The sequence below is a fragment of the Aotus nancymaae genome, unplaced genomic scaffold (genome assembly GCF_030222135.1).
Source record: "Aotus nancymaae isolate 86718 unplaced genomic scaffold, 86718_ANA_hifiasm-v0.15.2.pri h1tg000057l, whole genome shotgun sequence".
Lineage (NCBI taxonomy): Eukaryota > Metazoa > Chordata > Mammalia > Primates > Aotidae > Aotus > Aotus nancymaae.
Genome location: NW_026988471.1, coordinates 11293895 through 11306251, shown reverse-complemented (window position 1 = coordinate 11306251; position 12357 = coordinate 11293895). Strand labels below are relative to the sequence as shown.

At 43.0% G+C, this 12357-nt stretch overlaps 1 long non-coding RNA gene across 2 annotated transcripts in view; it reads right to left on the bottom strand.

Annotated features, from left to right (window-relative positions):
- Positions 1 to 6068: 6068 nt before the first annotated feature.
- The window catches only part of LOC105707817 (uncharacterized), a 38030-nt gene continuing 31741 nt past the window's right edge, over positions 6069 to 12357 (bottom strand). The window contains exons 1-3 of one of the 2 annotated variants that reach the window (XR_010337889.1): positions 10026 to 10139; positions 9340 to 9447; positions 6069 to 6265 (exon numbers count right to left, since the gene is read on the bottom strand). This is a non-coding gene — a long non-coding RNA (uncharacterized LOC105707817). Of the gene's footprint in view, positions 6266 to 9339; positions 9448 to 10025; positions 10140 to 12357 lie in introns of those variants that run through there. The other variant, XR_001105185.2, reaches the window with a different exon arrangement.

The following is a 12357-nucleotide window of genomic DNA, read 5'->3' as shown; positions in this document are numbered from 1 at the left end:
AGTGGATTTGACCCAATTTAAAAGAGAATAAAATGCTCTCTGGTATTTTCAGATAAGACATATTTGTTCTTTTCAGTAACAGAGCTGTTTTCTCCATTTCCAGACACCTCTGGACAAGGAAACATGTCAGCAGGACAGCTAACTCAGAACTGTGTCTGACTTCAGAGGACAAGGTCTCCTTGAATGCAGGTTCTGCAAGAATCCAGTTTTGTGGAGTAGCGTGACCTTCAGCTCCACTTGTTCTATTTGCTAGACAGTTCTACATTCCAGGGTGATCTCCTCTGGGAATGGATTCTGTTCTTAAGACAGATGTAAATTTTAACCACAGGCCCCAAAATCTCCTATGTAAAACACACAGCGGAAGGCTGCAGGGAGATGCCAGGCTGACGTGTATTTGGAGAGAGCTTCGTGCTAATTTGACAATCACTTAGACATCAAAAGGATATTGTTTTATTTTCAAATGAAGTTCTTGGCCTGCGTGATGCCCAAGACCAGACCCTGTACTCCAACTCAAGTCAAAGAAACTGGAGTCAATTCAAAAAAGCAAAACAAAAACAGAAAATAGAGTCACAAAATAAAAATGACTCAATTTAAATTATAATCGGCATGTAACTTCTGTTCCCATGCACATTCTCCTGTCAAAGACACAGTCTTCAGGAGAACCCACCTGCCTCAGGGCACTCTCATCATTACTCTAAAAATTCAGAAATCCGTGTCTAGTCTTGCTTACCCAGTGCATTCTCTCCATTGTTGCCTCATCTTTCAAAAACTATAATCAATTTTCTGCTCGTTATTCTTTGTAGGCTCTGTCTGCTTCTGGCATAAAGTTCGGACACCCAAGTCTGGCATCCAACCTATCATCTATATTTGTACTGAAACCTCTCAACTAGGTTCCGATCTCCTTCTGCAACCTTGGTCTGGGGTCAAATGATTTGTCTGTCTCTAAATGAGCCACTCACACCCATGGGTCAGCCCAGCACTCAGCTGCATCCTGTGCTGGCTTCTCCTTCTGAAAATGTTTATTCTTTCTTCAAGCCTCAGCGGCAATATAATCTGCTCTCAGAAAAGTTTCCCAACTGCTCTCCACCCAGAGGTTAGTCACTTCCTTCTCTTTGTCCTGTGGAACCTCACAGATACATCTTTCAAAGCATTTCTGTCCCAATGCCATAGAACTGTTCATAAGTCAGTGGCCTGGAAAGAGCACAAATTCTTCTAGGCCTGGCACTTTTTCATATCTATTTGGTGTCATCCTTTGGACAAAAAGGGAAACATAGGAAAGAATTAATAATGAATTCTGGAGGGGGAAGATGGAGAAGGAGGTATTTACTCAAAGGTCTTGTAGTTTGGGGGAAACAGTGGGAGATAAGACAAGAAACTGAGATGAAGAATGAGATGCAAAGAAGCCTTTGGGGATGGAAAAAGAGTACGTTTATTTGTAACGTGGATACCAAGGGCCTGTGGGATGCTGGGTAGAGTTGTCAAGTGAACAGTAGGGTTTGCATCAGAATGTTCCTCAGTGTTTGAGGTTTAGGAGAAAGGTCATGTTTGGAAGTGAAAGCTTTTAAAAATCAGCAGCCTTTGGAGGTAGCTATAGCCATGGATATCATGAAAGTCTGAAAAGCTGTGGAGAGCTATAAAACCCTGCATAATCAAAGATTTTAGAAGTAGACATCAAGTGAATGAGAAGACATGCCCCAGACTGGGAGAAAATATTTGCAAAAGACATATCCGATAAAAGACTGTTATCCAAAATTACAAAGGACTCCTAAAACTCAGCAATGAGAAAACGAACGATCTGATTTTCAAAATAGTTAAAAGACCTAAACAGACACTTCACAAAAGAAGATATACAGATGACAAGCATATGCAAAAAGCTTCATATCATGTGACATTAGGGAATTGTAGATTAAAGCAGCAGTGAGATACCACGACACACCTATTAGGACACCACGCGATAAAACACTGACAGCAAAATACCAAGAGGGAAGACGTGGAGCGGCAGGAGCTCTCAGTCGCTGCTGGCGGGAATGCAAAGTGGTGCAGCCACTTTGGAAGACAGTTCAAAGTTTCTTATGAAACACAACATACGAATATCATATGAACCATCAACTGCGCTTCTTGGTATTTATCCGAATGAGTTGAACCCATAGGCCCACGCCAAAACCTACACATAGATGTTTATGGCAGATTGATTCATAATGTCCAAAGCTTGGAAACAACCAAGATTTCCTTTCGTAAGTGAATGGACAAATAAACTATGACACACACAGACAACACAGTATTATTTACCACTGGAAACAAATGAGCTATCAACCAGCCTGCTAACATGGCGAAACCCCATCTCTGCTAAAATACAAAAATTAGCCAAGCATGGTGGTGTAGGCTGAGGCAGGAGAACTGTTTGAGCCCAGGAGGCAGAGGTTACAGTGAGATCGCACCACTGCACTCCAGCCTGGGCAACAGACTGAGACTCCATCTCCAAAAATAAAAATAAAAAATAAATAACTAAAAAAGAAATGAGCTATCAAGCCATAAAAAAAACACGGAGGAAACTTAAATGCATATTACTTAGAAAAAACCATTTGAAAAGGCTATCTACTGTATGATTTCAATATATGGCATTTGAGAAAGTCAAAACCATGGCGACAGTAAATAAAATTAGTGTTACTGGGGATTTGTAGATTAGCAGGGAGGGAGGGATAAACAGGCAAAATACAGAGGATATTTTGAGCAGTGAAACTATTCCGTAAGATACTACAATGGATAAGTTATTGTATATTTGTCAAAACCCAGAGAGTGTACAGCATCAAGTGTGAACCCAGACTATGGACTTTGGGTGATGATGATGTATCAAGGGAGGTTATCACTTGTAACAAATGTGCCTCTGGTCAGAGATGTTGATAGTAGAAGAGGTTGTGCATAGTGGGAACTCTCTACTTTCTGTTCCATTTTGCTGTGAACCTAAAACAACTCTAAAAATAAAGTTTGTCAATGTTTTCTTAAATGTAAACAGGAGAATAAAAGTCATTGAAGGACCAGGAAGGAAAATCCAGAGGGACAGTTCTACAAGATTTAAATGAAGAAGTTTTCATCTGATTTATTCTTTCCAGAAAATGTTCCTGCAGGCCAGTCCTGGTAGCTCACGCCTGTAATCCCAGCACTTTGGGAGGACAAGTGGGCAGATCCTGTGAGCTCAGGAGTTCAAGACCAGCCTAGGCGACATAGCAAAACCCCATCTCTACAAAAAATACAAAACTTAGCCAAGCACGGTGGTGTCAGCGTGTTGCTCCAGCTACTCAGGAGGCTGAGGTGGGAGGATAACTTGAGGCCAGGAGGTTGAGGCTGCACTGAGCCAGGATCATGTCACCACTCTCCAGGGTGGGCAACAGAGTGATAACCTGTCTCAAAAAGAAAAAAAAAAAAAAGGAAAGGAAGAAAATACTCCTGCAGAGTTCTGCCTCATGAGGGAGAGACAGTCGCCTGTCTGTGTTCGGGGATGAGGGGGTCTAACTGATATTTACACAGCCTTTCAACCTCTCTGCCTGTTTTCAGCTCCATCATAAACCCCACTTTGAGAAATACCTACTATCTTCAATGTTTAAGCCTTCCTCGAGTTCTGAACTGCAAATTGCTTTTGCCTTTTATTTTTTCCTCCATTTCTTCCATGGGATTAAGCTTTTTACAGTCTGTAAATTCAATTATCACCTGTCCATCAGCTTTCCAGTTTCAAGTCTTTTGCTATATTCTCCCTTCCCGTTCTGTTACTTTTTGTGATTAATGTCATTTTAATAGTGCTGCAGGGAGAGGACAGGTACATGTCTATATTCAAAATGTCATATTCAATGAGAACTCAGTGTTTTTTTCTGTTTTTTATAAGACCAGATGGCCTTGTCTCAAAAACTGAGATTTTTTTCCCCTAAAATTATAAAATTTTGATTTTGAAATGACTACAGATATTCCTAAAGTTTGGTCATACCACATAGACAGTTATTTCTTTTCTTTTTTTTTTTCTTTTTTGAGATGGAGGTTTTTTGCTCTTGTTGCCCAGGCTGGAGTACAATGGCATGATCTCAGCTTACCGCAACCTCCACCTCCTGGGTTCAAGCAATTATCCTGCCTCAGCCTCCCAAGTAACTGGGATTACAGGCATATGCCACCATGCTCAGCTAATTTGTATTTTTAGTAGAGACAGGGGTTTCTCCATGTTGATCAGGCTGGTCTCAAACTCCCAACCTCAGGTGATCTGCCTGCCTCAGCCTCCCAAAGTGCTAGGATTACAGGCGTGAGCCACCACGTCCGGCCATAGACTAGTTATTTCTAAGCAAGCACCTTAATAATGTTTCAGATATGAAATGCATACTTGTTGATTGATATTAATTTATTGCTGCCAGTAACCAAAATGTTCTTGCCATATCCCCAGCAGAGACACAAATCCCTGGTTAGAGAGTAAGAAGACACTATTGCTACTGTTAACAACAGCACTTACCATTTTTTAACAACTACTTTGCCAGTTACTGATTTAGCTGCTTTTCATGAATCATCTCATTTAAAACCTAGAACATTTCTATTAGATAACTCTTAATGCCTTTTAACAGATGAGAAAAGAAGTAATAAATAATTGTTCAAAGACTACACCTTTAATGAATGGCCACTCACATATACACACACTCACACAGACTCTCTCTCTCTCTCTCACACACACACACAAACACACACACGCACAAACAGCCACTTGGAGACCAGCCCCCTATTTTTCTCACCCAAAACATCAGATTATAAATTAACATCAGATAAGACAATTTTCCTTTTGTTATGGGAATGTCTTTTATTATTGTTATTGTTTTACGGATGCTTTCTAAGTTGTGGTCTGAGGCATGTTGCATCCTTCATAAGGATGAGGCCATTCCCCTAAACAAGCTCTAACCCAAAGGGCAGGTCACCGCAGGCTGTGTCAGTCACCTCACTCTGACCTCTGTGGACTCAGGGAGAGGAGCATCACACACTGGGGGCAGTTGGGGGGGTAGGGGAGAGACAGCGGGGGGTGGGGAGGGAGGGGAGCGGGGGAGGGATAACATGGGGAGAAATGCCAGATATAGTATGTACCTAAAGTTAAAAAAAAAATAAAGAAAAAGAAGAGCACAAAGGGGAGGCAGCATTTTGGAAAGTAAAATGTGTCATTTGTCAACCTTGGTTAGGTATTTGGACAATGGATACTTAATCTGGCTGATGATAAGATACAGGATCGGTGGACTCACCCCAGATATTAAAATACACCAGGAGGGAAGGCAATGAACAATTTTCCTCATGCAGTTCACATTCTGTTGGAATGAGACATTGAAGGATGAAGAATCACGCAAAGTAGCAGAAGGAAGTGTGGGCCCTTAGGTGCAATGGTGTCATTCTGTCCAGAGGAAGAAGACACACAGGAGGTAATGAGGTCACAATTGTCAAGTGTATTTTCCATGCCATGGTCAGAAACCAGTAACCAGTAAGCCAGACAAAATGTATTCTTTTTCCATTTTCTCTATTCATTTTTCCCCAAGCTCTGAACATGGGTTGTGAAGACGTGGCGTGACTTAGTGCCTCTAACCGGAATCAAAATATAATGGGGTGAGAGAGCAGGGTTCACCTGGGTCTCTGCACAGCAGTGGGTGCCGCAGTCATAGAGGGTGAGGCCCCAGAGGGCCTGGGCTGAGACCCAGAAGGGCGGAGTCAGGGCTGCCCAGTCACTGGCCCCCCTGGAGCTAATGTTCCTCTATAATGTGGTTCTATGTTTCTGGATGATCCTATATTTTGCAGTAAAATGAGTGGCCCTATCCTTATACAGTGGTTCTTTGATTGAGTTATTCATGTTCCCTGATATATTTGGAGATATGCCAGTGATATTGGAATTTGGGAAATTGATGTGGCCCATCTTCCTGGAATGTTGATTTTATTTCATGGTAAGCACTTTTAAGAATTAATCTTATATTTTTAAAACTGGGTTGTATTGGGGGATCGAAGGCAAAATTCACTGCAATATGTTTAAAGATGAAAGGAATCATTCTAAAACACATTTTCATAAGCAGAGAATGCTTGGAGCTCTGACCCACAGACACCCACTTTCTCCTGCATTTAAGATAATGTTTTATTTATTCACATTTCCATTATCCAACATTTACAAGGCTCCTGCTACATACTACGCACAGTTGGTGGTGAGCACGAAGAGATCCCTGTTCTCATGGAGGTTACAGTCTAGAAACAAGAGGATATACCATGCTGGCGCCTGAGGAGGAAACAAAGCCAAAAGGAGCCAGAGTGAGTTGAAGGGAGGAGACTTAACGAAAGTGACTTGGAAAGGCTTCTGGGACAAGGTGCCATTTGAGGTAAGACCCAAATGTTACCCAAATGCCCATTGATGATAGACTGGACAGGGAAAATGTGGCACATATACACCATGGAATACTATGCAGCCATAAAAAACAATGAGTTCATGTCCTTTGTAGGGACATGGATGAACCTGGAAACCATCATTCTCAGCAAACTGACACAAGAACAGAAAATCAAACACCACATGTTCTCACTCATAGGTGGGTGTTGAACAATGAGAACACACGGACACAGGGAGGGGAGCATCACACACTGGGTTCTGTCAGGGGGGAAATAGGGGAGGGACAGCGAGGGGTGGGGAGTTGGGGAGAAATGCCAGATATAGGTGATGGGGAGGAAGGCAGCAAATCACACTGCCATGTGTGTACCTATGCAACTATTGCATGTTGTTCACATGTACCCCAAAACCTAAAATGCAATTTAAAAAAAACCCAAATGTTGACAAGGAACCAGCCATGTGATGATCTGGGAGCTTTCCAGGCAAAGGGTAGAGCCAAGGAAAACCCTCCTGAGACAGAAAGAAGCTGGAATGCCCAAACGCAGAGAGCAGAGCAGGGAACCTGCAGCCTAACAGGTGCACACGGTGGGAAGCAGGTGCAACAGAAGTTACGTCACAATCACCTGATGAGCACAGACGAAAGTGCAGCTTCCCAGCTCCACCCAGATTGACTGATTCAGAATCTAAGAGGCAAGAGCCCAGAATATTCTACATTTTAAGATTCTCCAGGTCCTCCCCAACACACACATAGACACACACACACACACAAAGTTTAGGAACACCATTTTAAATAAAATTAAATTGAAACATTTTTGAAACACAGCAATGTGAGCTACCATGATTGCTTCGGAATTTCTTCCTGGATAAGCCCTTGATGTTGTCCAAGAAAGTGACAGGGCTGTCTTCCAAAACTCTATCATATATCCTTCCCTGGTGAACCCAAACCTCAGATTTTCTTTAGCTAGTGGAACTTTCCAGGAAGCACTGAGAAAGTGATTCACCACAGGGAAAAAATGGGCTGTTGTTTCAGAAGAACAGACCCCTATTGCACTCCTGGGCTGCGTGGCAGCCTGGACTTAGTTCGGTTTTTCGTATGAAATAAAGAAGCACTGGTGTTTGATTGGGCAACAGCTGTTCTCATGAATTAACTATCTCTGAATTTAGAAAATTGCTGTGTTCACCAAACTATCTTCCCAGCTGGTTAAATGAAGACAAACAGAGACAATTATTATAATTTTGTGCAGTTGTGGGGGTTATTCTGCAAAAGTTACAGTATTTCTATATTTTTTACATTAGAGATAAAAAGAGATGAATGACTTCAATTTTCTTGGAACTTCAATTACAGGGCTTGAATTGTCCCCGAGATAAGGAAGAGAAGTTGAGAATTCCCAATACAGAGCCATTCTATTAGAGATCATATCCTGGATCAGCAATGCAAATAGAACTGTGGAGCATGCCAGGAAACTCAGATTTACTCTTCTCTGCAATTATTTTAGTAGTTACTTTTTGATCTTTACCAACTTCTCAATAAGGGGGAATGTCCATGAGGTCCGTCAGATACACAATTTGATGCTGACGTTGACCGTGATTTCCAAAGGGAATCGAATGTTACTCAGGGTTTTAGCTTCAGGTATCTCTCACCTGTCCTACAAGAAGAGAAGGAGAGGAATCAGTTGTTTCAACCAAGAAACAGAGGAAGGTAGTGGCCGGGCGCGGTGGCTCACACCTGTAATCCCAGCACTTTGGGAGGCCAAGGCGGGCAGATCCCGAGGTCAGGAGATCAAGACCATCCTGGCCAACATGGTGAAACCCCATCTCTACCAAAAAATACAAAAATTAGCTTGGCATGGTGGTGCACACCTGTAGTCCCAGCTACTTGGGAGACTGAGGCAGGAGAAATACTTGAACCCAGGAGGCGGAGGTTGCAGTGAGCCGAGATCATGCCATTGCACTCCAGCCTGGTGCCTGGCGACAGAGCGAGACTCTGTGTCAAAAAGAAAAAAGAAAAAAAAAGAAAGAAACAGAGGAAGGTAGTTTAACTGAAGCTCAAGATTAAATCTTGGAATAGAGTAATGTTTGTGCAGCTTTTCCACAGTTTTTATAACTGTGGAAATTACATAAAACACAGTTTATATCACTGAGTGTATCCCTTTGATTCTGACAATGACCCTAGGAGGCTAGACCTGCATGTTAGAGAAATTAAGACCCTGAGAGATTCAAGTTTATTCAAGAGGGTCTGCCTGAAAGTGACTATGTATTCATAATCTAGATACTAGATTCTACCAGATACTGCACTTCACTAAATGGCCAGGCTTTTCCACCTCCGTATCCAAAAGAAAAAAGAAAAAACTTAACTTCATATAGACAGCCATGAGGTCAGAGGTAGGAAATTTGGGGCCTTATTACGGATCTCTTACTAATTTAGTATTTCCCACACTTGTCCTAGTTTAGGAGAATACACAGACTTGGAGGGAATGATTTGTCTAAAATTAATCGATTCTGTATGGAAGGACATAATAAAATATGTACCTTATGCATTATGTATATATCTATATATGTTTGTATATATGATGAAGTCTCATCCACGGTTTCAGAGGATGTCCATAACAATGGTATCCAAGCCTCTAGGCTGGTCAGTCCAGCGAATACAGAGTTACAATCCACCAGTGCTTTAAATAGTTTGGACCTGATAGATTCTCAGACACATTTTTCTCAGCACTTTCCTTCTTTTCATTTATATATGTTTTAAAACTATAATTTTGCACTAGCTTGATTTACCCAAAAGGTAATCAGGAGAATAGAAACTTCCATTTTGTTCCATAGCCAAGTTATTACTGTGAATCAAGTGCACAGAAATGCCCTGTTGAGGAACGTTTCATGGGAATGCTTTATTCTCATGGGTTAACACCACACCACATGTGACATCGTCAAATAGGGGCCCAGAGTCTTCGGGATCATGGATATGAGCTCACCTCTTAGGTCCATGTCACTTTGCACTTGCAACGTATGTGTGGACTCCCCTCAGTACGGGGAATTCTACTTCTGAGAACCATAAGAAAGAAGTCTTCACATGAAGAAACCTAGGAATTCATGAGTAAAATTGAGTTGGGGAATAGTCACTGGAAGTGAATCTATAAAAGCTTTCAGAATTACTATGTGGTCCTTAAAATAAAACAATATAAACATACACATTGAAGATAATGTGAATGGCATCTTAGACTTCTCAGTTCAGTAAAATTTAATTCAGAATAATTGCATTACATTCTTGCCTATATCTATATCTGTATATGCCATTTAACAAATCTGCATGATTTTTTTTTGGTGTCTACTATTTCATTGAAACATTCAGTGCTTTCCTGAAGAGGGAGGGGGATTTCGTATCAGGCTTTCTAAAAACAGTTCAAACTCAAACATTGAATAATTTTATTCTGAACCACTTAACTCATAGCCTCAAAGTTTAGAAACACAGTAGTATTAAAAAGTTTATAGTAAATTATGAAAGCTGGGCACGGTGGCTCATGCCTGTATATCCAGCATTTTGGGAGGCTGAGGTGGGCAGATCACCTGAGGTCAGGAGTTAGAGACCAGCCCGGCCAACATGGTGAAATCCCGTCTCTACTAAATATACAAAAGGTTAACCAGTTGTGGTAGTGAGCACCTGTAATCCCAGCTGCTTGAGAGGCTGAGGCAGGAAAATTGCTTGAACTCAGGAGGTGGAGGTTGTAGTGAACCAATATCATGCCACTGCATTCCAGCCTGGGTGACAGAGCGAGACTCAGTCTCAAAAAAAAAAAAAAAAAAAAAAAGAGAAGAATCATGAGTCTCCAAGGTTGGAGAAGAAGTGGTTCCCATATATATACTTGCACAATAAGTACTGTTGAGCTTCATAAGGAACAGAAATCATTTCTGATTGCAATAATGAAAAAAATTGCTCATTACCTTACAGTGCAATTACACCAAGTTTGAGGTGGCGTTTGAGTTCTCCATGAAGACTAAGCAGTATTTTTCAAAACTCTTACGGGAAAGGGGAAGGGTTTGAATGAAGGGAAATCCTCCATGCAGAGTTGCAGAGGGGTCGGGGAGGGAGGCTGCAACATGCATGCAAGCTCACAGAAGAGGGAAGTTCAGGAGGCCGTGGTGCGAGGTGAGACTAAAGAGAGTTGCAGGAGCTTTCATCGCTGTACTTTCTGAGATAAACAGTGGGGAGACTGAACAGCAGGCTGCGTTGTCAGAGCGATCCCTTCTGACTATTCTGGGGTCCCACGCACGTGCTGGTCACGCACTGGGCTGTGTCTCCTGACCTCGGCATTGGCATGATCATGACCCCTTCTGTGGTATGAGAGGAAGTATATCTGGTCATTGTCCCTGATTCCTGAACAGAGCTCCTAAAACACTTGGAAGTTCCTGAGTGACAGGAGTGTCCTTTGATACTCATAATGAGTCCCTTTTGATCAGACCTGAGTTTATACTAATGAGATGACTGAGGTTGGGGCCCCAAGATACCCTCTGGATGGGACTGGTCACCAGAAAGACCAAGTGATTAGAGAGTTGGAACTTTCAGCCCTACCCACTGCCTCTGGGGGCTGGAGTGAGCTGGAGATGAAGCTCTATAAAAGCTCTTGAACAATGAGACTTGATGAGCTTCCAGGCTGCTGAACACGTGGAGGTGCACAGAAGCGCCCCCACACCTCGCCTTCTGCACCTCTCCCATCAGGCTGTTTATCTGTATGCTTTGTGATATGTTGTATAATAAATCCATAAACACAAGTAAACTGTTTCCCTGCGTTCCGTGAGCCATCCTAGCAATTCATCAAACATGAGGAAGTGTCGGTGGTGGGAATCTCCGATTTACAACCAGTCAGTCAAACGCATAGGAGGATTGGACTTGCCACTGGCATGGGAAGGGGCTGTGGTCTTGCAGGACTGAGCACTTTCCTTGCAGGATCTGACACTAACTCCAGGTAAATGGAGTTATAATTCAATTAAATAGCAGGACACCCAGATGGCATCAGAGAATCAGTCAGTATGAGGGGCTGGGCATGGTGACTCACGCCTGTAATCCCAGCACTTTGGGAGGCTGAGGTGGGCAGATCACAAAGTCAGGAGTTCGACACCAGCCTGGCCAACAAAAACTTAGCCAGGTGCCTGTAATCCCAGCTACTCAGGAGGCTGAGGCAGGAGGATCGCTTGAACCCAGGAGGTGGAGGTTGCAGTGAGCTGAGATCATGTCACTGTACTCCAGCCTGGGTGACAGAGTGAGATTCCGTCTCAAACAAAAAGCGGGAGAAACCCATATATGCAGTGTCAGTAGTGCCCTGTGAGAGTGAAGAGAGACTGTGTTTTCACAGATCATCTCAGGCCTCTGCATTGCAGGAGAGGAACCAGGAGCTGCATTTCCCAAGCCCCCTTCCTCCTGGTGGTTCTGGGTTCCAGATGTCAGAGAGAGCTACTTCAGGGAGGTGTGGATATCGGAGAGAAGACAGTGCCCGCCAGAAAGTATGTGGAAGGGATTGTCCACACAGGGGCCTAGCACGCTTCGCAGGAGGTCCATCCTCACTGCTGCAGGCCTCAGTGTACCCTTCCTGACTGGTTCTCCAGACCATCCGGTGGTTCCAGAAGCCACTGCTTCCCTGTGTGAACACCCGTTCTTTCTTGGAAAGCACAAGGTATCTGTTTCCTGATTGGCAGTCTGGATGGAGAGAGACTGGCAGGAAGAAGAAGGTTTAAGGGGCATGCATCAGTCTGGTGTGCGGTACTGGGCTCAAAACCAGAATTGAATCTCGTTTAAGCATCTTGTATATTCAATCTTGACTGCTCAGTCACTCTGCACCAAAGCCCTCCTAGCCAGCCTTGGAGACACCCAGTTTCACCTTAGTCAGGGTAGGAGTGGGAGCTGGCTCACTCCCAATTACATCTTCAAGCCAAATTTTACCTTTGTTCTTTCCTTCACTTGGTTTTACCAGGCTGGTATCTGTATATCAGCCCTTAGC